Source organism: Sapajus apella, unplaced genomic scaffold (assembly GCF_009761245.1).
Source record: "Sapajus apella isolate SASKATOON/1434 unplaced genomic scaffold, GSC_monkey_1.0 scaffold11, whole genome shotgun sequence".
Lineage (NCBI taxonomy): Eukaryota > Metazoa > Chordata > Mammalia > Primates > Cebidae > Sapajus > Sapajus apella.
The window spans coordinates 1,996,923-2,018,273 of NW_022436951.1; the positions used below are offsets into that span (position 1 = coordinate 1,996,923).

General features: G+C 43.8%; 1 pseudogene across 1 annotated transcript; it reads left to right on the top strand.

Moving 5' to 3' along the window:
- The first annotated feature begins 10,426 nt into the window (after positions 1-10,426).
- On the top strand, positions 10,427-12,713 carry LOC116552220 (annotated as a pseudogene). The gene has a single exon (XR_004269280.1). The product of XR_004269280.1 is annotated as an ATP-binding cassette sub-family F member 2 pseudogene (transcript).
- The last annotated feature ends 8,638 nt before the right edge of the window (positions 12,714-21,351 follow it).

Consider the following 21,351-nt stretch of genomic DNA (forward strand, 5'->3'; position numbering starts at 1 on the left):
CTGCCCAAAATTTTTTTTGATGGAGTCTCACTCTGTCACCCACGCCGAAGTGTACTGGTGCAATCTCAGCTCACTGCAGCCTCCACCTCCTGGGTCCAAGTGATCCTCCTGCCTCAACCTCCCAAGTATCTGGGATTACAGGCACCTACAACCATATCCGGCTAATCTTTGCATTTTTAATAAAAAGGGGGTTTTACTATGTTGGCCAGGCTTGTCTTGAACTCCTGGCCTCAAGTAATTCACCCACCTCACCCTCCAAGAGTACTGGAATTACAGGCATAACCCACTGCACCTGGCCAAAAATTTTTTTAAAAGTAAAGAAATAAATATGCCGGGCGCGGTGGCTCAAGCCTGTAATCCCAGCACTTTGGGAGGCCGAGGCAGGTGGATCACGAGGTCAAGAGATCAAGACCATCCTGGTCAACATGGTGAAACCCCGTCTCTACTAAAAATACAAAATTAGCTGGGCATGGTGGCGCGTGCCTGTAATCCCAGCTACTCAGGAGGCTGAGGCAGGAGAATTGCCTGAACCCAGGAGGCGGAGGTTGCGGTGAGCCGAGATCGCGCCATTGCACTCCAGCCTGGGTAACAAGAGTGAAACTCCGTCTCAAAAAAAAAAAAAAAAAAAAAAAAAGAAAGAAAGAAATAAAACAAAGGCATAAGGCATTGTATACGCCATCGAAGTGTCGAGGAGGTTTCATTCACTACTACAACTTGAAAAGTATTACTCTAAAACATACAAATTTTGCAAAATAGCAGACCTAGAATAGGACAATAATGTCACAGTCAAAAAGAAGAAAAAAAGAAGAGGAAAATGTTATGGTTTCTCAATCTAGTTGTCAAATGTTTACTGAGCACCTAAAGTGAGCAAGGCTCTCATCTAGGCTTCAGGAGCACAGCAGTGAACAGAACAGACAAAGCTCCTGCCAACCTGGGGCTTATACTGCGCATTCGTGTGAAAACATGAAAATGCCCTTCAGGATTTTCAGTGGAAGGGCCGAGTGGAAAGGATGCTTGTCAACATCACTAGAAAAAGACCTACCCTTATTCCCTTTCAACATAATAATAAAAGGACCAGGCATGGTGGCTCATGCCTGTAATCCCAGCACTTTGGGAGGCCAAGGCAGGTGGATCATCTGAGGTTAGGAGTTTGAGACAAGCCTGGCCAACATGGTGAAACCCTGTCTCTACTAAAAACACAAAAATTAGCCGGGCATGGTGGTGGGCACCTATAATCTGAGCTACTGGGGAGGCTGAGGCAGGGGAATCACTTGAACCTGGGAGGCAGAGCTTGCAGTGAGCCGAGATCATGCCACTGCCCTCCAGCCTCAGGTAACAGAGTGAAACTCTGTGTGAAAAAGAGAAGAAGGAGGAGGAGGAGGAGGAAAGAAAAGAAAAGAGAGGAGAAGAGAAGACGAAGAAGAAGAAGAAGAGGAAGAAGAAGAATTATAGTCAACATTTACTCGGTACTTACTATGTGCCAGACAGTGAGTTAAGTACTTCATATACATTACCAAGCATTCTAATACAGGTATTTGCTCTGTTTTTTTCTCTTTTGACTCATTTGGGTATAACAGAAAAGGTGTTCCCTAACTTCTACTTAGATCTTGTGGGTGAGGAAAAAAAAAAAAAAAAGTGTTTCATATCAATTCAGAATATTTGGGCTCCAGTGCTAAGTTGACCACTTGCTGGCTGTGTGATTTTTTAGCAACTCACTTAACTTCCCTAACTCTCAATTTTATTATATAGGAATATTATCTTTTTTTTTTTTTTTTTTGAGACGGAGTTTCACTCATGTTACCCAGGCTGGAGTGCAATGGCGCGATCTCGGCTCACCGCAACCTCCACCTCCTGAGTTCAGGCAATTCTCCTGCCTCAGCCTCCTGAGTAGCTGGGATTACAGGCACGCACCACCATGCCCAGCTAATTTTTTGTATTTTTAGTAGAGACGGGGTTTCACCATGTTGACCAGGATGGTCTCGATCTCTTGACCTCGTGATCCACCTGCCTCGGCCTCCCAAAGTGCTGGGATTACAGGCTTGAGCCACTGCGCCCGGCCATATAGGAATATTATCTTTACAAGTCTTTCCACAGTCATAGAGAGGATCAAGTGACATTACCTGTTAAGCGCTTAGGACAACATTTGGCATGTAGAAAAGACTCAAATTTGATCAGTCATCATTATCATAACTATTTAATATTTTATTTATTAAATAATGAATATAAGTAAAAAGACATTACACAGTAGATTCAGCCTGTGCTGAATCTACTGTGAAATGGTATGTATTTCACAGAGCACTAAATTTTTCTGTTAGTTCATATTTTTATTAAGCCAAAACTACACAGTACAACTTATACTCAAATTATTTTTATCTTATTTATTGTATCATAGATTATAAAGCTAAGATTATATTTTACTGCCTCATGTTCCATTTTTTTAAATCTGAGTGCATCTCTCTTCTAACAGCAAAAACCAAAATGCAACTTTTACTGCATAAATATCTGCTAGTAAGAAATATAAAAAAGGCACTTATTTTGTATAATACTTTCCAGTTTCAGGCCAGTATTTAAAACACATTACAAAACTCTTATCAGTTATTATTATCAGCACGTTTATATCATTTTAAAAATCACTTGTTGTATTAGCCTGTTTTCATGCTACTGATAAAGACATACCAGAGACTGGGAAGAAAAAGCGGTTTAATTAGACTAATAGTTCCACATGGCAGGAGGTGAAAGGCACTTCTTACATGCGGCAGCAAGAGAAAATGAGGAAAAGGCGAGACTTATTCACTATTACAAGAATAGCATGGGAGAGACTGGCCCCCATGATTCAATGACCTCCCCTGGATCCTTCTCATAACCCATGAGAATTCTGGGAGAAATCATTCAAGTTGAGATTTAGGTGCAGACAGAGCCAAACCATATCATTCTGCCCCTGGTCCTCCAAATCTTGTGTCCTTACATTTCAAAACCAATCATACCTTCCCAACAGTCCCCCAAAGTCTTAACTCATTTCAGCATTAACCCAAAAGTCTAAGTCCAAAGTCTTATCTGAGACAAGGCAAGTCCCTTCTGCCTATGGGCCTGTAAAACCAAAAGCAAGCTAGTTACTTCCCAGATAGAATGGGGGTACAGGTATTGGGTAAGTAGAGCAGTTCCAAATGGGAGAAATTGGCCAAAAGAAAGGGGTTACAGGACCCAGGCAAGTCTGAAATCCAGTGAGGCAGTCAAATTCTAAAGATCCAAAATAATCTCCTTTGATTCCAGGTCTCACATCCAGGTCATGCTGATGCAAGAGGTGGGTTCCCATAGTCTTGGGCAGCTCTGCTCCTGTGACTTTTTAGGGTACAGGTTCCCTTTCAACTGCTTTCACAGGCTGGTGTTAAGTGTCTGTGGCTTTTCCAGGTTCATGGTACGAGCTGTTGGTGTACCCATGCACCCCAGGATCTAACATTCTAGGGTCTGGAGGATGGTGGCCCGTTTTTCACAGCTCTACTAGGCAGTGCCCCAGTAGGGACGCTGTGTGGGGGCTCCAACACCCCATTTTCCTTCTGCACTGCCCTAGCAGAGGTTCTCCATGAGGGCCCCTCCCTGCAGCAAACTTTTGCCTGGGCATCCAGGCATTTCCATACATCTTCTGAAATCTAGGTGGAGATCCCACTTCTGTGCACCTACAGGCTCAACATCACATGGAAGCTGCCAAGGCTTGGGGTTGCCACCCTCTGAAGCCACAGCCTGAGCTGTACGTTGGCCCCTTTCAGCCATGGCTGGAGCGGCTGGGACACAGGGCACCAAATCCTAAGGCTACACAGAGCATGGGGGCTCTGCGTGTGAGCCACAAAACCACTTTTTTCTCCTGGGTCCTCCAGGCCAGTGGTGGGAGGAGTTGCCGTGAAAATCTCTGACGTGGCCTGGAGAAATTTTCCCCATGGTCTTGGGGATTAACATTAGGCTCCTCGCTACTTATGCATATTTCTGCAGCCAGCTTGAATTTCTCCCAGAACATTGATTTTTCTTTTCTATCATATAGTCGGCCTGCAAATTTTCCAAACTTTTATGCTCTGCTTCCTTTATAAAACTGAATGCCTTGAGCAACACCCAAATCACCTCTTGAATGCTTTGCTGCTTAGAAATTTCTTCCACCAGATACCCTAAACCATCTCTCTCAAGTTCAAAGTTACACAAATCTCTAGGGCAGGGGCAAAATGCTACCAGTCTCTTTGCTAAAACATAACAAGACTCACCTTTGCTCCAGTTCCCAACAAGTTTCTAATCTCCATCTGCGACCACCTCAGCCTGGATTTTATTGTCCATATCGCTGTCAGTATTTTGGGCAAAACCATTCAACAAGTCTCTAGAAAGTTCTAAACTTTCCCACATTTTCCTGCCTTCCTCTGAGCCCTTCAACCTGTTCCAGTCTCTGCCTGTTACCCAGTTCCAAAGCTGCTTCCACACTTTTGGGTATCTTTTCAGCAACATCCCACCCCGGGTACCAATTTACTGCATTAGTCTGTTTTCATGAGGCTGATAAGGACATGCCAGAGACTGGGAAGAAAAAGAGGTTTACTTAGACTTATAGTTCCACGTGGCAGGAGATGAAAGGCACTTCTTACATGGTGGCAGCAAGAGAAAGTGAGGAAATAGCAAAAGCAGAAACCCCTGATAAACCCATCAGATTTTGTGAAACCTATTCACTATCACAAAATTAGCACAAGAAAGATTGGCCCCCATTATTCAATTACCTCTCCCTGGGTCCCTCCCACAACATGTGGGAATTCTGAGAGACACAATTCAAGTTGAGATGGGGGTAGGGACACAGCAAAACCATATCGTTTGCACAGAATGACATTGCATAAGCATAGTATCATCACTTTCTTAAGTATTCTGGGTTTTCCTAATCTTTTATAAACAATGTAAAATTGCACATCTTTTACATAGATACATCTTTACAGACATTAATAAGAATATATGTAAGTTGAATTCATAAAGTAAATTTTCTGTCAAATTTTTCATGGTTTTGTTTGTTGCTTGTTTGTTTGAGACGGAATCTTGCTCTGTTGCCCAGGCTGGAGTGCAATGGCATGATCTCGGCTCACTGCAACCTCTGCCTCCTGGGTTCAAGTGATTCTCCTGCCTTAGCCTCCCAAAAAGCTGGAACTACAGGCATAAGCCACCACACCAAGCTAATTTTTGTATTTTTAGCAGAGACAGGGTTTCACCATGTTGGCCAGGCTGGTCTTGAACTCCTGACCTCAAGTGATCCACCCACTTCGTCCTCCCAAAGTGCTGGGATTACAAAGGTGAACCACCATGCCTGGCTTTTATTTTTATTTTGTATGAATGAAATACAATTGCCTTCCCCAAAGACAACAATAATTTATGCCCTCACCTGCAGCGAAAGTGCTTTTTTACCCACACCTTTATTAACATTAATCTTAAAAACTGTAATTGGAAGAGATTGAACCTAACAGCCAAAAAGTGAATGTTGACCTTAAGATTAGGTGTTATAAAACCCAAAGGGAGGGATTGAAATTGCCTTTGCAAAATTGTGATTGAGACAGTAAAACAGATCTAACTTAACCGACTCCATCTTGCTTTTAACCTCCAAGCTGTCTTTGTTCATTCCTAGGTGTAGGCTGAACTAACTTTGGGAGAAACTTTATAGTTTAAACAAAGGCTGTAACAGCGCTTTCCCAAAGCAGACCTCCTTCTTGCCTGAGGACTAGACTGCCTTTGTAGGACCAACATTAACCACAAGATTAGAAATTATGGTTTAGGAGTCATGCAGCTGGAGGCTACAAGATGCTGACCCTCCCTAAACTGCTGCTAAGATCAGTGCTTGAGACATTTTGCAGACACTGCACTTGATGGATCAGCTGGCGCCACCAGGATGAATAAACTGGCCCAGCTGATCTTGTGGCCACCCCCAACCAGGAACTGCCCCAGCCCAAGAGGACAGCTTCCACTGCCTGTGATTTCATCTCTGACCAATCAGGACTCCTGGCCCACTGGCTTTCCCCCACCCACCAAGTTATCCTTAAAAACTGTGCTCCCCGGCAGGTGCAGTGACTCACACCTGTCATCCCAGCACTTTGGGGATCGAGGCGGGCAGATCACTTGAGGTCAGGAGTTCTAGACCAGTATGGCTAACATGTCTCTACTAAAAATACAAACATTAGCTGAGTGTGGTGGCACATGCCTGTAATCCCAGCTACTCAGGAGGCTGAGGCAGAGAATCGCTTGAATCTGCGAGGCGAAGGTTGCAGTGAGCTGAGATCACGCACTCCAGCCTGGGCAATAGAGCAAGACTCAGCCTCAAAAACTAAAAAATAAAAAACTCTCCTCCCTAAATTCTCGAAGAGATTGGTTTAAGTAATACTAAAACTTCAGTCTCCCACAAAAAAAAAGTGGCTGTTGAATTACTAGTAGTTTAACCATACACTTTTTTCTCCATCCTCTACAAACAAAAATAATAATGAACCTCTGAACACATTTACTTTTATCCTCCATATTTGGTATATATTAAGTTAAAAAAGAACTTTATCAATTCACTAAAGAAATATTTTTACTGTCTCCTGCCTTTAAAGAAAAATAATTATAAACAACATTTAATATATCAGCCCAAGATTAGAAAGAGTTGGACAGACCTGGTTTTGTGTCATAAATGTGTAAGTACCCAAAAGATCCAGAAGATGGCAGTATAATGATGTTTTTCTAAATTTTGGAGCCAGATATCTGAAAATTTATAGATTGTTCCCATTTTTATTTTCTCCTTCTTAAAGTGATGCACGATCATGAAATGCAAGGCGCTAAGGAACAAGAGGAGGAAGCCTCACGCTTACAGAACAGAGGAACCGGAACCGTGAGGGGATGGAATGTGCTCAGGTGGGGAATTAGAGGACTCGCCTCAAATTGCAGCTCCTTGGGCAAGCCCCTTAATCTCACAGTCTACGTTTTTTGTAGGTAAAATTATACAGCAATGTTCACCCACAAGACCACTGTGAAGACTAAATGAGATAAATTGTATAAATATACCCAGCACACTGGAACATAAAAATGTAACAAGCATTCAATCAATTTTTTTTTTTTTTTTTTTTGAGACGGAATCGCCCTCTGTGGCCCAGGCTGGAGTCTCTGCTTACTGCAACCTCCGCCTCCCAGGTTCAAGTGATTCTCCTGCCACAGCCTCCCAAGTAGCTGGGTAGCCGGGATTACAGGCATGTGCCACCATGCCTGGCTAATTTTTGTATTGTTAGTAGAGACAGGGTTTCACTGTGTTGGCCCACCTGGAATCAAACTCCTGACCTCAAGTGATCCACCTGCCTCAGCCTCCCAAAGTGCATGCCACTATGCGCAGCCAGTTCTTTTCACCTTCTGTAGAGACAGAGTTTCGCCACATTGCCAAGGCTTGTCTCCAACGCTTGGGCTCAAGCCATCCACCCACCTCAGCCTTCCAAAATGCTGGGATTAGAGGCACGAGCCACTACCCCCAGCCCAGGTAGTGTTTTGCAAATTAAGTTGAAAAATTTAGATTTCATTCTAAGTGCAATTAGTTGCCACTAGGTAGTTTTAATCAAGGAGTTTATAAGTGATAAGATTTAAAATTTTTAGAAATCATTTTGACTTGCACATATTAATCAACCTTAACATGATTAACACGACTTGTGCTTCCTGATGTCATGCAATTGGAAAAGCACAGTACAACCTATGAAATATTCTTGCCAACGGAATTGAATCTGGGTCTAATTAAGCCTCCAGCTGTACCTACCAGTTTACAGAAAATTTGGAGGTTAAAGGAACATGTTTAACCATACTGCAAGGTATCAATTAGCTAAATACAGAATGTGGAGTATTCTACAGGATAAATAACTTTTTTATTTTTGAAAAACAAGTGGATAAAATGGGAATACTAGTATAGTCTTAACAAAACAACAAAAAAAGCTAGAGATGCATATCAACCAAATGCAATGTGTTTAATTTAATGATAATTAAATAACAAAAGCATATATTGAGAAATAATTGATCATTTTTAGGTGTAATTATTCCCTACTGGTTTTACTTTAAAGAGAAAAATTTTTTTTTTGAGATGGAGTTTCACTCTTGTTGCCCAGGCTGAGGTGCAATGGCACAATCTTGGCTCACCACAACCTCTGCCTCCCTGGTTCAAGCAATTATCCCTCCTGAGTAGGTGGGATTACAGGCATGCACCACCACGCCCCCTAATTTTGTATTTTTAGTGGAGACAGGGTTTCTCCTTGTTGGTCAGGCTGGTCTTGAACTCCAAGCATCAGATGATCAGCCCACCTCAGCCTCCCAAAGTGCCGAGATTATAGGCATGAGCCACTGTGCCCACACTTTTTAAGGTTCTTTTCTTTTAAAGATATCTACTGAAACATTTATGATTGAAGCTATATATCTTGGATTTGTTTTAAAATACTTGAAAGAGAAAAGATAATTCGGGAGTGGGAAGATAGATAAAACAAGATGGGCAAATTATTGATCACTTTTGGAGCTGCTGTGATAGGATAAAGAAATTTGATACACTACTCTTGTTTATATGTATGGGGTTTTTGTGTTTTTGTTGTTGTTTATGGCGGCGGTAGTAGTTGTTGGTTTTGTTTTGTTCTGTTTTGTTTTTCTTTTTGTTGAAACAGATGTTTGCTCTTGTTGCCCAGGCTGGAGTGCAATGGCAAGATCTTCACTCACTGCAACCTCCGCCTCCCAGGTTCAAGCGATTCTCCTGCCTCGACCTCACAAGTAGCTGGGATAACAGGCATGTTCCACCATGCCTGGCTAATTTTTGTATTTTTGGTAGAGACAAGGTTTCTCCATGTTGGTCAGGCTGGTCTCAAACTCCTGACCTCAGGCAATCCGGCTGCCTGGGCCTCCCAAAGTGCTGGGATTACAGGCGTGAGCCACCGCGCCCGGCACCTGTTTTGTTTTTCTAAGGCAGGGTCTCACTGTTGCCTTAACTGGAGTGCAGTGGTGCAATCATAACTCGCAGCAGCCTCAAACCCCTACACTCAAGCAACCCTCAAACCCCTACACTCAAGCAACCCTCCCACCTCAACCTCCCACGTAGCTGGGACTACAGGAACATGCCACCACTCCTGGCTAATTTTTAATTTGATGTGTATGTTTTTAAATTTCCCCATATATACACATGTATCTCACTCTGGTTGAAATGCAGAGAATGGGATGCAAGGAGGCAATAGTGGAAGCAGGGATGGCAGTTAGAACACTGATGCAGTGGTCCACATAGGAAAAGCTGGTGGCTTGGACTGGACTGGTGATGATGGAGGTATTAGAGAAGTGGATGGGCTCAAAATACTAGGGAAATCAAATTGACAAGACTTCTTGTTGATTTGGGATGCAGTTGAAGGGAGTAGGAAAGGAAAGGGAAGAAGCCCTTTCAAGATAATTTCTGAAATCTTGGCCTTATTATGACAGGTTGTGGGGAGGCTGGGGTGCAGGGTTAGGAAGAGTTCTGTTTTGTCCATGGTAGTTTTGAGATTCCTATCAAGAACTTTTTTGGAAAAGCCAGATAAACTCTTGGGTGGAATTTGCAGCACAAGTTAGGACTGGAAATGTAGATCTAAAGGTGAATCTTTTAGATAGTATTTAGCCAGAGGACTGAGAGATATCACTGAAGAAGTGAAGAAATGGAGAAGGAATCTCAGAATAGATGCTTAGAGGCTGAGCAAAGAAGAATCCAGTAGAGCATCAATGTGCCCATCTGTGTCGCAGAATTGTAATAGGGCAATTGAAAGGATTATGCATGATTTTGTATGCAAATCCCTCTGTGGCACATAGTAAAGGTTCAGTAGCCATTATTCATCTTTGCCCCATTCATTTTTAGCAAATAACTTCTCCTCTTACTTTCCTGAGAAGCAAAGATCTGCAGGGGGCAACTCCATCACTTTCCTTCTCCCCCACCCTTAAACTCACTTGTAAGTCTATCATCCATTTCTTCCTCCTTTCAGTGTCAAACACAAATTCCCATTCCTCTTCTAAGTTCATTTCTTCTACCAGGCTGTCAATTCTATTCCTCCCACCTCTTCTGAGATCTTGCCCTACCAATTATGACATTCTGTCTTACACTTTCCCTTCCTCTCCCTTTGTAGCTTCTTCCATTCTGCTTATAAATATATGACTTCATTCTATCTTGTTTTTTTTTTTGTTCTTTGACAGGGACTGACTCTGTCACCCAGACTGAGTCCAGTGGGGCAATCTCAACTCACTGCAACCTCCGCCTCCAGGGTTCAAGTGATTCTTACGGCTTAGCCTCTCAAGTAGCTGGGATTACAGGCATGTGTCACCACACCTGGCTACTAATTTTTGTATTTTTTGGTAGAGACATGATTTCGCCAGTTGTCCAGGATGGTCTCCAACTCCTGGCCTCAACCAATCTGCCTGCCTCTCCCTCCCAAAGTGCTGGGATTACAGGTATGAGCCACGATGCCCACCACTTTTCCTCATTCTTGTGCTGAGGCCATAAGGGACCTTTAACTGATCCCCTTCATTTTCAAAAATTGCAACCATATTTCTGAAAACTAACAATCGGTTACAGTTTAGAATTATGGAAGAGGCCTGAGATTTGCTAAAGAAAAGGCATAGTAAAAAAATGACCTGCTTAGGTTGCGACAGAGGCCGAGTGGCGAGGCCCAGCTCCCTGAAAGAACAGAACCTACCCCTGTGGGTCATCATCGTGCCCTCCGACCTGGCCAGGAAGAAGGCAGCCAAAAAGAAGGAGGCTGCCAAAGCTCGACAGTGGCCCAGAAAAGGACATGAAGAAAATGGAGATGCTGTCACAGATCCACAGGTGGCAGAGGAAAATGAGGCCAGTGGCAGAGAGACCACAGAAGTGGATTTGCTGACCAAGGAGCTCGAGGACTTTGAGATGAAGCTGCTGCTCGAGCTGCCACTGGCATCCTGGCCTCTCACTCCAACAGTACTGATGTTCACATTATCAACCTGTCACTCACCTTTCACTGTCAAGAGCTGCTCAGTGACACCAAACGGGAATTAAACTCAGGCCATCCTTATGGTCTCATTGGCTTAAATGGAATTAGAAAGTCCATGTTGCTTTCTGCTATTGGGAAACGTGAAGTGCCCATCCTTGAGCATATCGACATCTACCACCTGACTCGAGAGATGCCCCCTGGTGACAAGACACCCTTGCTGTGTGATGGAAGTCAATAGAGAGTGGGCCATGCTGGAGAGGGAGGCAGAGTGGCTGGCTCACGAGGATGCGAAGTATGAGAAGCTCATGGAGCTCTATGAATGCCTGGAGGAGCTGGATGCTGACAAGGCAGAGATGAGGGCTTCGCGGATCTTGTATGGACTGGGTTTCACACCTGCCATGCAGCGCAAGAAGCTGAAAGACTTCAGTGGGGGCTGGAGGATGAGGGTTGCCTTGCCAGAGCCCTCTTTATTTGGCCCTTCATGCTGCTTCTGGATGAGCCCACCAACCACCTGGACCTAGATGCTTGCGTGTGGCTGGAAGAAATAAAAACTTTTAAGCGCATTGGTCCTTGTCTCCCATTCCTAGGATTTTCCGAATGGTGTCTGTACCAACATCATTCCCATGCACAACAAGAGACTGAAGTATTATACGGGTAACTATGATCAGTATGTGAAGACACGGCTAGAGCTGGAGGAGAACCAGATGAAGAGGTTTCACTGGGAGCAAGATCAGATTGCACACATGAAGAATTACATTGTGAGGTTTGGCCACGGCAGTGCCAAGTTGGCCCAGCAGGACCAGAGCAAGGAAAAGACGCTACAGAAAATGATGGCATCAGGACTGACAGAGAGGGTTGTGAGTGACAAGACACTGTCATTTTACTTCCCACCATGTGGCAAGATCCTGCCACCCGTCATTATGGTGCAAAATGTGAGCTTCAAGTATACAAAAGATGGGCCTTGCATCTACAATAATCTAGAATTTGGAATTGACCTTGACACACAAGTGGCTCTGTTAGGGCCCAACGGAGCAGGAAAGTCAACTCTTCTGAAGCTGCTGCCTGGAGAGCTACTACCCACAGATGGCATGATCCGAAAACACTCGCATGTCAAGATAGGGCGTTACCATCAGCACTTACAAGAGCAGCTGGACTTAGATCTCTCGCCTTTGGAGTACACGATGAAGTGCTACCCAGAGATCAAGGAGAAGGAAAAAATGAGGAAGATCATATGGTCTCACTGGGAAACAACAGGTGAGCTCAATCCGGAACTTGTCAGACAGGCAGAAATGCTGAGTGTGTCTGGCCTGGCTGGCCTGGCAGAACCCCCACATGTTCTTTCTGGACGAGCCCACTAATCACCAGGATATTGAGACCATCGACGCCCTGGCAGATGCCATCAATGAGTTTGAGGGTGGTATGATGCTGGTCAGGCTCATTCAGCAGGTCGCACAGGAAATTTGGGTCTGTGAGAAGCAGACAATCACCAAGTGGCCTGAAGACATCCTGGCTTACAAGGAGCACCTCAAGTCCAAGCTGGTGGATGAGGAGCCCCAGCTTACCAAGAGGACCCACAATGTGTGAGTCCTCTACCTGGGCTCAGGTCAGGAACTCCATCTGGGAACTAACAGCTGCTACCCTGACCAGCCTATCAGGACAGGACCCTGGGGCTACACACTCCTGCATTGCAGCAATACCGCTCCCCCAGCCTCTCCTCTGCCCCTCGACCTGCCTTAGCTGCACTTTTATCTACAGCTAGACAGTACCTGTCTGTTTCCCATCCTCCTTCCAGTTACTTCTGTCCATATCTGGACTTGGCTGGCCGTTCCCTCCAGCCCCTTGCTGGTTACCTTACTCTGAGTGTGATGCAGTCAGAGGCACCTGAGGGTTAGCCCAAGGGCCCAAGCCTGGATTTGGCCCTCAAAGGAGCTTAAGATCCTTTATTTCTGGGTTTTGGTGATGTTGGAGGAATGCCCACTGCCCCCATTCCTTTTTGCTTCTGGTTTGGAGCTCTGGATCAGGACCTTCGTCCTGGTCAGTTTTTAAATAATTATTTAACAGTGTAACTTTTAGACCTGCATGGCATCTGCAAAGCGCCCAATAAAGAAAGAGGAAGCTAAAAAAAAAAAAAAAAAAGACCTGCCACTAACTAGCTTGCTTTCTGAAAGTTGCTTGCTGCCCCAGAGTCATATACCCAGAGGCGGCAATATTTGTAACTTCCCCAACTACTCCTATAGATAACATCACTATTGTAAAACCTAAAAAACTGGACGTTGCGATATTTTTCCAATTTAGCATTTTGGCAGACCAAGAAGACATCAGCTGGTCCTGGGATGCCCGCCCAGGATCTGAATCAGTGGCGTGAAAACAATTTAGATTGTCTGTGATTTCATCCCCAGCCAATCAATTGTTTCAGTTCCCCAGTTCCCTGTCCACCAAAGTACCGTTAAAAACCCTAGCCTTGGCCAGGTGTGGTGGCTCACATCTGTAATCCCAGCACTTTGGGAGGCCAACGTGGGTGGATAGTTTGAGCCCAGGAGTTTGAGACCAGCCTGGAAAACATGGTGAAAACCTATCTTTATACAAAAATACAAAAATTAGCTGGGTATGGTGGCACACGCCTGTAGTTCCAGCTACTCAGGAGGTTGAGGTGGGAAGATAGCTTGAGCCCAGGAGGGCAAGGCTGCAGTGAGCCATGATAGCACCATGACTGCCTCACTGCAGTGAGCCATGAATGAGCCATGACTGCACTCCAGCCTGGGAGACAGAGTGACACCCTATCTCAAAAACAAACAAAAAATCCCAGTCCCACCCACCAGCCTCTGAATTCTTGGGGAGGTAGATTTGAGAAATTTCTCCCATCCTCAAGCTTGGCTGGCCCTGTAATAATGAAACGCTTTCTTTGCTGCAAAACCTGCTGTTCTCAGTGCATTTGTTTTTTTCAGGCAGCAGGCAAGAAGATCCTGTCAGGCCGTAATATCAGCATAAAGGAAAATAAAAAATCTCAGGAGACTCAAACTCCTATGTCAAAGGGAAAGTAAAGCCTGGAGGCTGAGTCATGCAACGCTCTCTTCTAAATGAATAGCTGTTATTAGCACTATGCCAGATTCCTGCAGAAAGGTAAAAAGCCCAGGCAACTGAGAGTGACCGTTCCCACAGAACATTCATAAGTAAATTCTTCCCTGGCCTCCAGTAAACAAAGACATGCCACTCGTAACTTTCGGTCTGTGATCAAAATCTGGCTCCTAAAACTAAATTCTCTTTGAGATTCTACACTGACAATGTTCATTACAAGCTTATCTTTTCAGATGTGGAACAAAGACAAGACGAGGTCAATCATTCCTCCACTCACCAGATGTGTCTGCATAATGGATTCTTCCTTTACTCCCTTTTTTAATTCAGACATTCACCTTATCTTGTAAAAAGTGTAGATTTACTGGGGACTAGCTAAAGTCTCACAAGAATGTAACCATTTGCCTTACCACCTACCTGTCCCTCTTCCTAGATGCTTTCCCCTTCTGTATAAACGTAGAAATAATAAATCTCCCAAAAACTTCTTTGGCAAAAACAGCCACAGATATGTCTGTAGCATGTACTTTTCTCAGGCACACCATAAAGCTGGCTTAATGAACCTTGATTGACTGAGATCCTTGCCTTGGTCACTCATTTTGGTTATCAGTAGCAATAATAAACAGTAAAAAACAATCACAATCGTGGACATGAAGAGATTTTTTTTTAACTAGACCTTTGTGTATGCATTGTGCATTTCATCTGCTCCTATGTATCATTAAACACTGTTCTTTGCTTAGTGACAATACAAAATCATTTTACAATTTATTATTCTCACGTGAAGAGAAAAATAATTAATGGACAATGCTTTCGCTTTCTAGGGGCTCCTAAAACATTAGACAGCTGTGTCAAATAAGCGAGAAAAATCAGTAAGGTAATAACAGATGTGTCTCCTTGCATGTGGTCACTGTCAGTACATTTAAGGAAGAAAAGGACACAGAAGCCAGGTTGAGAAGGGCTGAGATGCAAGTGGGAAGTGTGGAAATGGACATTTATGGAATCTGATTGAGAAGTAAAAGGCTGTATCTACAGGGCCAGGAAGAGTTTTCCTTCCTTTCTTCTTTTCCCTTCTTCCTCATTCCCTTTCTTGTTTCCTTCTTTTCTTTACCTTCTCATTCTTCTAATTCATCTTCCTTTTCTTAAAATCCAAGGCAACATCATATTTGGAAAAAAATTCAAACACTCTAGAAATATATGATGAAGAATGTCCTTGTAGCTAGGAGGAGCTTTATTTATTTATTTATTTATTTTAAAGACAGAGTCTCGTTCTGTTGCCCAGGCTGGAGTGCAGTGTTGCTATCTTGGCTCACTACAACCTCCACCTTCTGGGTTCAAGCAATTCTCCTGTCTCAGCCTCTGGAGTAGCTGGGATTATAGGTGTGCAGCACCATGCCCTGCTAATTTTTGTATTTTTAGTAGAAACAGGGTTTCCCCATGTTGATCAGGCTGGCCTCGAAGTCCTGACCTCAGGTGATCAGCCCGCCTCGGCCTTCCAAAGTACTGGGATTACAGGTGAGAACCACCAAGCCCAGCCGATAAGAGGAGTTTTTAATATTGGCTACATATTATATAACCTGGGAGGTTTTAAAAAATTCTGCTACCAAGCCCACAGCCCATATCAAAGAACTCAGAATCTCTGAGTGACACTCAAATACCAGTATCCTTTTTTTTAAAATTGTTCATACAAACTGTAAGAAATGGCATTAATACCAGTATTCTTTAAAGCTCCGTAGGTGATTCCCATATGCAGTCAAGGTTGAGGACCACTGCATCAGGGCTTTGCTAGTCAAAGAGTGGTTGTGAACCACAAGCATCAGCATTAGCATTCAGCTGAATCTCAGCTCTGCACTCCTCTCTACCTACTGAATCCTATTCTGCATTTTAACAAGGTCTCTTGGTATTTCATATGCACACTGAAATTTGAGAAGCACTTTCGCTAAAAGCAATAAAGACATTTTGTGGTTGCTTTTTTTAAACAATAGAATGGTAGGCCAGGTGTGGTGGCTCACGCCTGTAATCCCAGCATTTTGGGAGGCCAAGAAGGGAGGATTGCCTGAGCAGGAGTTTGGGACCAACCTGGACAACGTAGTGAAACCCCATCTCTACAAAATATACAAAAATTAGTAACTGGGTGTGGTGTCACATGCTTGTAATCCTAGCTACTTGAGAGGCTGAGGCATGAGAATTGCTTGAACCCAGGAGGCAGAAGTTGTAGTGAGCATGAGCAAAGATCATACCATCACATTCTAGCCTGGGTGACAGAGCAAGACTGTCTCAAAAAAAAAAGGGCAATTTAGCCTGGTAGAAGCAAGATGGAGTCAGTTATGTCAGATTTCCCTTACTACTACAATTTTTGCAAAGGCAGATTCACTACCAAAAGGGAGAAACCTTTTTCATTTGCCCACCCCAAATAAATTTACTTACTTTAGATTGGATTTAATAATTTCTGTCAATCATTTCCATCTTAAGAGAGATAATTAAAAAAGAGTCAAGTCAGGTGTGATGGCTCACACCTGTAATCCCATCAGTTTCAGAGACTGAAGTGGGAGAATTCTCAGAGCCCAGGAGTTCATAAACCAACCTGGGGAACATGGTGAGAGCCATCTCTATTTCAAAAGAAAAACAAAAAAAAATTTTTTTTTTTTTAAGTTGGGGTTTCACCATGTTGGTCAGGCTGGTCTTGAACTCCCAACCTCAGGTGATCCGCCCGCCTTGGCCTCCAAAGTAACTGGATTACAGGCGTGAGCCACCACGCCCAGCCGAAAACCAAAAAATTTTAAACAGAGCCAAAGCATTTTACTCTTTGAAGTAGACTCTCATAATGATGCAGAATGGTGGGGCTCCCAACTAAATGCCTCCCTCAAACCTGGAACCTGGGCCCTAAGTGAAAACAGCTGGCCCCATTTTTCAGCCCAAATGATTGTCTTTTGAGCCCACCCTGTTATAGGAAAGGAATCCTGATCCAGACCCCAAGAGAGAGTTCTTGGATCTTGTGCAAGCAAGAATTCAGGGCAAGTCTAAAGAGGAAGTGAAAGCAAATTTATCAAGAAAGAAGAATAAATAGAGCAGTCCCAAGGGCTGCTGGTTGCCTATTTTTACAGGTATTTCTTGACTGTATGCTAAATAAGAGGTAGATTATTCATGCCTCCTTTTTTTAGACCGTTTAGGGTAACTTCCTGACATTGCCATGGCTTTTGTAAATTGTCATGGCACTGGTGGGGGTGTAGCAGTGAGGACAACCAGAGGTTACTCTTGTCACCATCTTGGTTTTGGTGGGTTTTAGCTGGCTTCTTTACTGCCACCTGTGGTATTAGCAAGGTCTTTATAACCTGTATCTTGTGCCAACTTTCTAATTCTGTGACTTAAAATGCCTTAACCATCTGGGAATGCAACCCAGTAGGTCTCAGCCTCATTTTACCCAGCTCCATTTAAGATGGAGTTGCTCTGGTTTATATGCCTTGACAGCCCCTCCCACTATCCTGTGCCCATAAAAATCAGACCAGCTGGCAGGAAAAAAAAAGGAAAAAACGAGCAACACAAGTGGCCGAGCCTCAGGGATACAAGCTGCTGAGCCTTGGAGACACAAGCAGCTGAGCAATGAGCAGAGAAACAACTGAGCATCAGAGACTATGGATTAATGTGGCTAACTTCAGATGATGTGGTTTCAGAGGGGAGCCCAGCCAGGAACGGCAGGTTTGATGGAAAGATCACCTTCATCCTGCACCATCCCCTTTCCAGCTCCCCTTTCATGAGAGCCACTTTTACTGCTCAATAAAGTCTTCCACATTCATTATCTTTCAAACAATTCCTGTGACCTGATTCTTCCCTGACACTGAACAAGAACTAGGTTGTCAAAAAAAGGCAAGTGCAGGAGGCTGTCACCCTGACCCTTCACTGAGCTATTAACACTTAGCTGTCCATGGACTGCAGGCTGAGTGAAATGAGATACTCCAGTTCCTGCCCACCAAGGGGGTCAAGCTCAAGGGAAAAATCCCATCTCGCTTATTAAGTCAGACTAAACCATTGGCAGTCAGAATCATGTTTATCCTCCCCACCAAATACTTTTTTCCATGAATCCTATATAGCAAACATTGGAAAGTTGATTATATCTTAATCACAAGAGAGACTATGAAAAGTTCAAAGACATAGGAAATGCAGGAGATCACCTGAATACAGGTAAAACCTAGATTTATTAAGTGAATTTGATTCATTAAATGTGCAACTTTGTCCCAAAACACCCAGTCTTTGTATCACATTGGTGTACATGCCTTTCAAGTATCTCAACAAAGAACACAATTTTTAAATGTTAAAAAGACAAGTTTTACTTACCTTCTTGTACAAAATGTAAATGGATTTAAGATGTTTAAGACAGAATTTTCAGGCAGGGCAGGGTAGCTCATGCCTTTAATCCCAGCACTTTGGGAGGCCAAGGCAGAGGTATCACTTAAGCCCATGAGCTTGAAACCAGCCTGGGCAATATATTGAGACTTCATCTCTACAAAAAACAAACAAAAACCAAGAAAAAGAAGAAGATAGGATTTTCAGGTGTTGAAAGTGGTAAAATCATTGAGTAGACTGTGGCATCTGCTTACAAAAACAGTCAAGTACAAACTTGAATGCTCTCAATGTAGTAAATAATACATATATGGCTGGGCGTGGTGGCTCACGCCTTAATCCAGCACTTTGGAGGCCAAGGCAGGCGGATGACCTGAGGTCAGGAGTTCAAGACCAGCCTGACCAACATGGTGAAACCCCGTCTTTAAAAAAAATATATATATATATATATAAACAAGTTTTGTTTTTTGTTTTGAGGTGGAGTCTTTTTTTTATTTTTATTTTTTTTGAGACAGAGTCTCCCTGTGTCTCCCAGGCTGGAGTGCAGTGTCACAGTCTCGGCTCACTGCAACCTCTGCCTCCTGGGTACAAGCACTTCTCCTGCCTCAGCTTCCTGAGTAGCTGGCACTACAGGTGTGTGCAGCCACACCCTGCTAATTTTGTATTTTTAGTAGTGACGGGGTTTTACCATGTTGGCCAGGCTGATCTCCAACTCCTTGACCTTGTGGTCCACCTGCCTCGGCCTCCCAGCGTCCTGGGATTATAGGCATGAGCCACCGTGCCTGACTGAGGTATAGTCTTGCTCTGTGGCCCCGGAGCTATAGTGCAGTGGCGCAATCTCAGTTCACTGCAACCTCCGCCTCCTGAGTTCAAGTGATTCTCCTGCCTCAGCCTCCTGAGTAGCTGGGATTACGGGCTACAGCAACAATGCCCAGCTGATTTTTGTAGTTTTAGTAGAGATGGAGTTTCACCATGTTGGCCAGGCTGATCTTGAACTCCAGACCTCAGATGATCTGCCCGCCTCAGCCTCCCACAGTGCTGGGATTACAGGCATGAACCACCGTGCCCGGCTTACAAACAACTTTTGAGTTTTTTCATGTTTAACTGAATATAATTGGACTTCTGCTTATGCTCAATGATGCTCTTAAAATGTATTTCATGTGCTGAATCCAGATTTTCTTAATACATCTGAAAAAAACAACACTTCATACTATCTATACTGTCCGTTCCTAACACTATGTTTGACTTTGACACATTTAACCCTAGTACAAACTCAAAAATGTAATTGGCTACCTGTAAATATATATATATAATTTATATATCTAGAGAGAGAGAGAGTGCATGAAAATGTTATTCATGAGTAATGGGACTACATTGCTAGTTACTCTTCATTATAAGACTACAGGTTGGTCGGGCACAGTGGCTCACGCCTATAATTCTAGCACTCTGGGAGGCCAAGGCGGGTGCATCACTTGAAGTCAGGAGTTCAAAACCAGCCTGGCCAACATGGTGAAACCCCATCTCTACTTAAAATACAAAAATTAGCCAGGTATGATGGCAGGTGCCTGTAATCCCAGCTACTCAGGAGGCTGAGGTGGAAGAATCGCTTGAACCTGGGAAGTGGAGGTTGCAGTAAGTGAGATCGTGCCATTGCACATTGCACTGCAGCCTGGGTGACAGAGTGAGATCCCATCTCAAAACAAAAAACAAAAAAAAGTACAGGTTATTTTTATACTGTTTTTTAAAAATTCAATTCTTTTTTTTTTTTTTTTTTTTTTGAGACAGGGTCTCACTGTCACTTGAGCTGAAGTGCAGTGGCAGAGTTACAGCTCACTGCAGCCTAGACCTTCTGGGCTCAGGCTGTGGAGTAGCTGGGATCACAGGGGCATTCCACCATGTCTGGCTTTTTGTTTTTTTTCTGTAGCGACAGGGTCTCACTATGTTGCTCAAGCTGTTGAATGCCTGGGCTCAAGCAATTCCCCCACCTCAGCCTTCCAAAGTGCTGGGATTACAGGTGTGAGCAGCCACGCCTGGCCTTATTTACTTCTGCATTTTCAAAACTATCTATAATGCGCTTGTATGAAGTAATTTTATAATAAAGAGGGAACATAGATATTTATAGAATGTCACAACTACAGTGTGATTTCTCATTCTGTTTCCATGTCTTCCCAGTTCCTAGTACAATACTTTGCATATTATAGATGCTCAATAAATAAATGTGAGAGAAGAAAGAAAGAAAAAAGAGAAAAGGAAGGAAGAATGGGATGGAAAGGAAGGAATCTGCAAGATATCTTCTGCTTGCTCCTGCAAATCCACTGTCCATTCTGCTCTAAATCCTAAAAGCCCATGTAGTCCACTATATGAGCTGCCTGGATGGGCTACCCACCTTACCCTCTGACTTCTGATTGGGTTTGGCCAAGGGGATGCGCTAGCATCAGACCAGAGGTAGGGAGAAGATATTTATTTCCTGCAGGTCACTTACTGTAGTATCCTTCAACCAACTAGACCCAAGACCCTTTCCGTACAGCTCTTCTGATTGGGGAAGGTACTTTTTTCTCCTGAGTGCTTTTACTATACCCAGGGTACTGCACTCTCCTTTGCATTTTCTTTTCCTATATGTTGGTCAGCCCTTTAAAAATACTTCCGTTAGGGCCAGGTACAGTGGCTCACACCTGTAATCCCAGCACTCTAGGAGGCCAAGGCAGGCGGATCACTTGAGGTCAGGAGTTCAAGACCAGCCTGGCCAATGTGGTGAAACACCGTCTCTACTGAAAAACACAAAAATTAGCTAGGCATGATAGTGCATGCCTGTAGTCCCAGGTACTCAGGAGGATGAGGCAGGAGAATCGCTTGAACCTGGGAGGCAGAGGTTGTAGTGAGCTGAGATTGCACCACTGCACTCCAAGCCCAGGCGTTAGAGTGAGACTCTGTCTCAAAAAAAAAAACCTGGAAACACTCAATATTGATTCTTTAGTACATG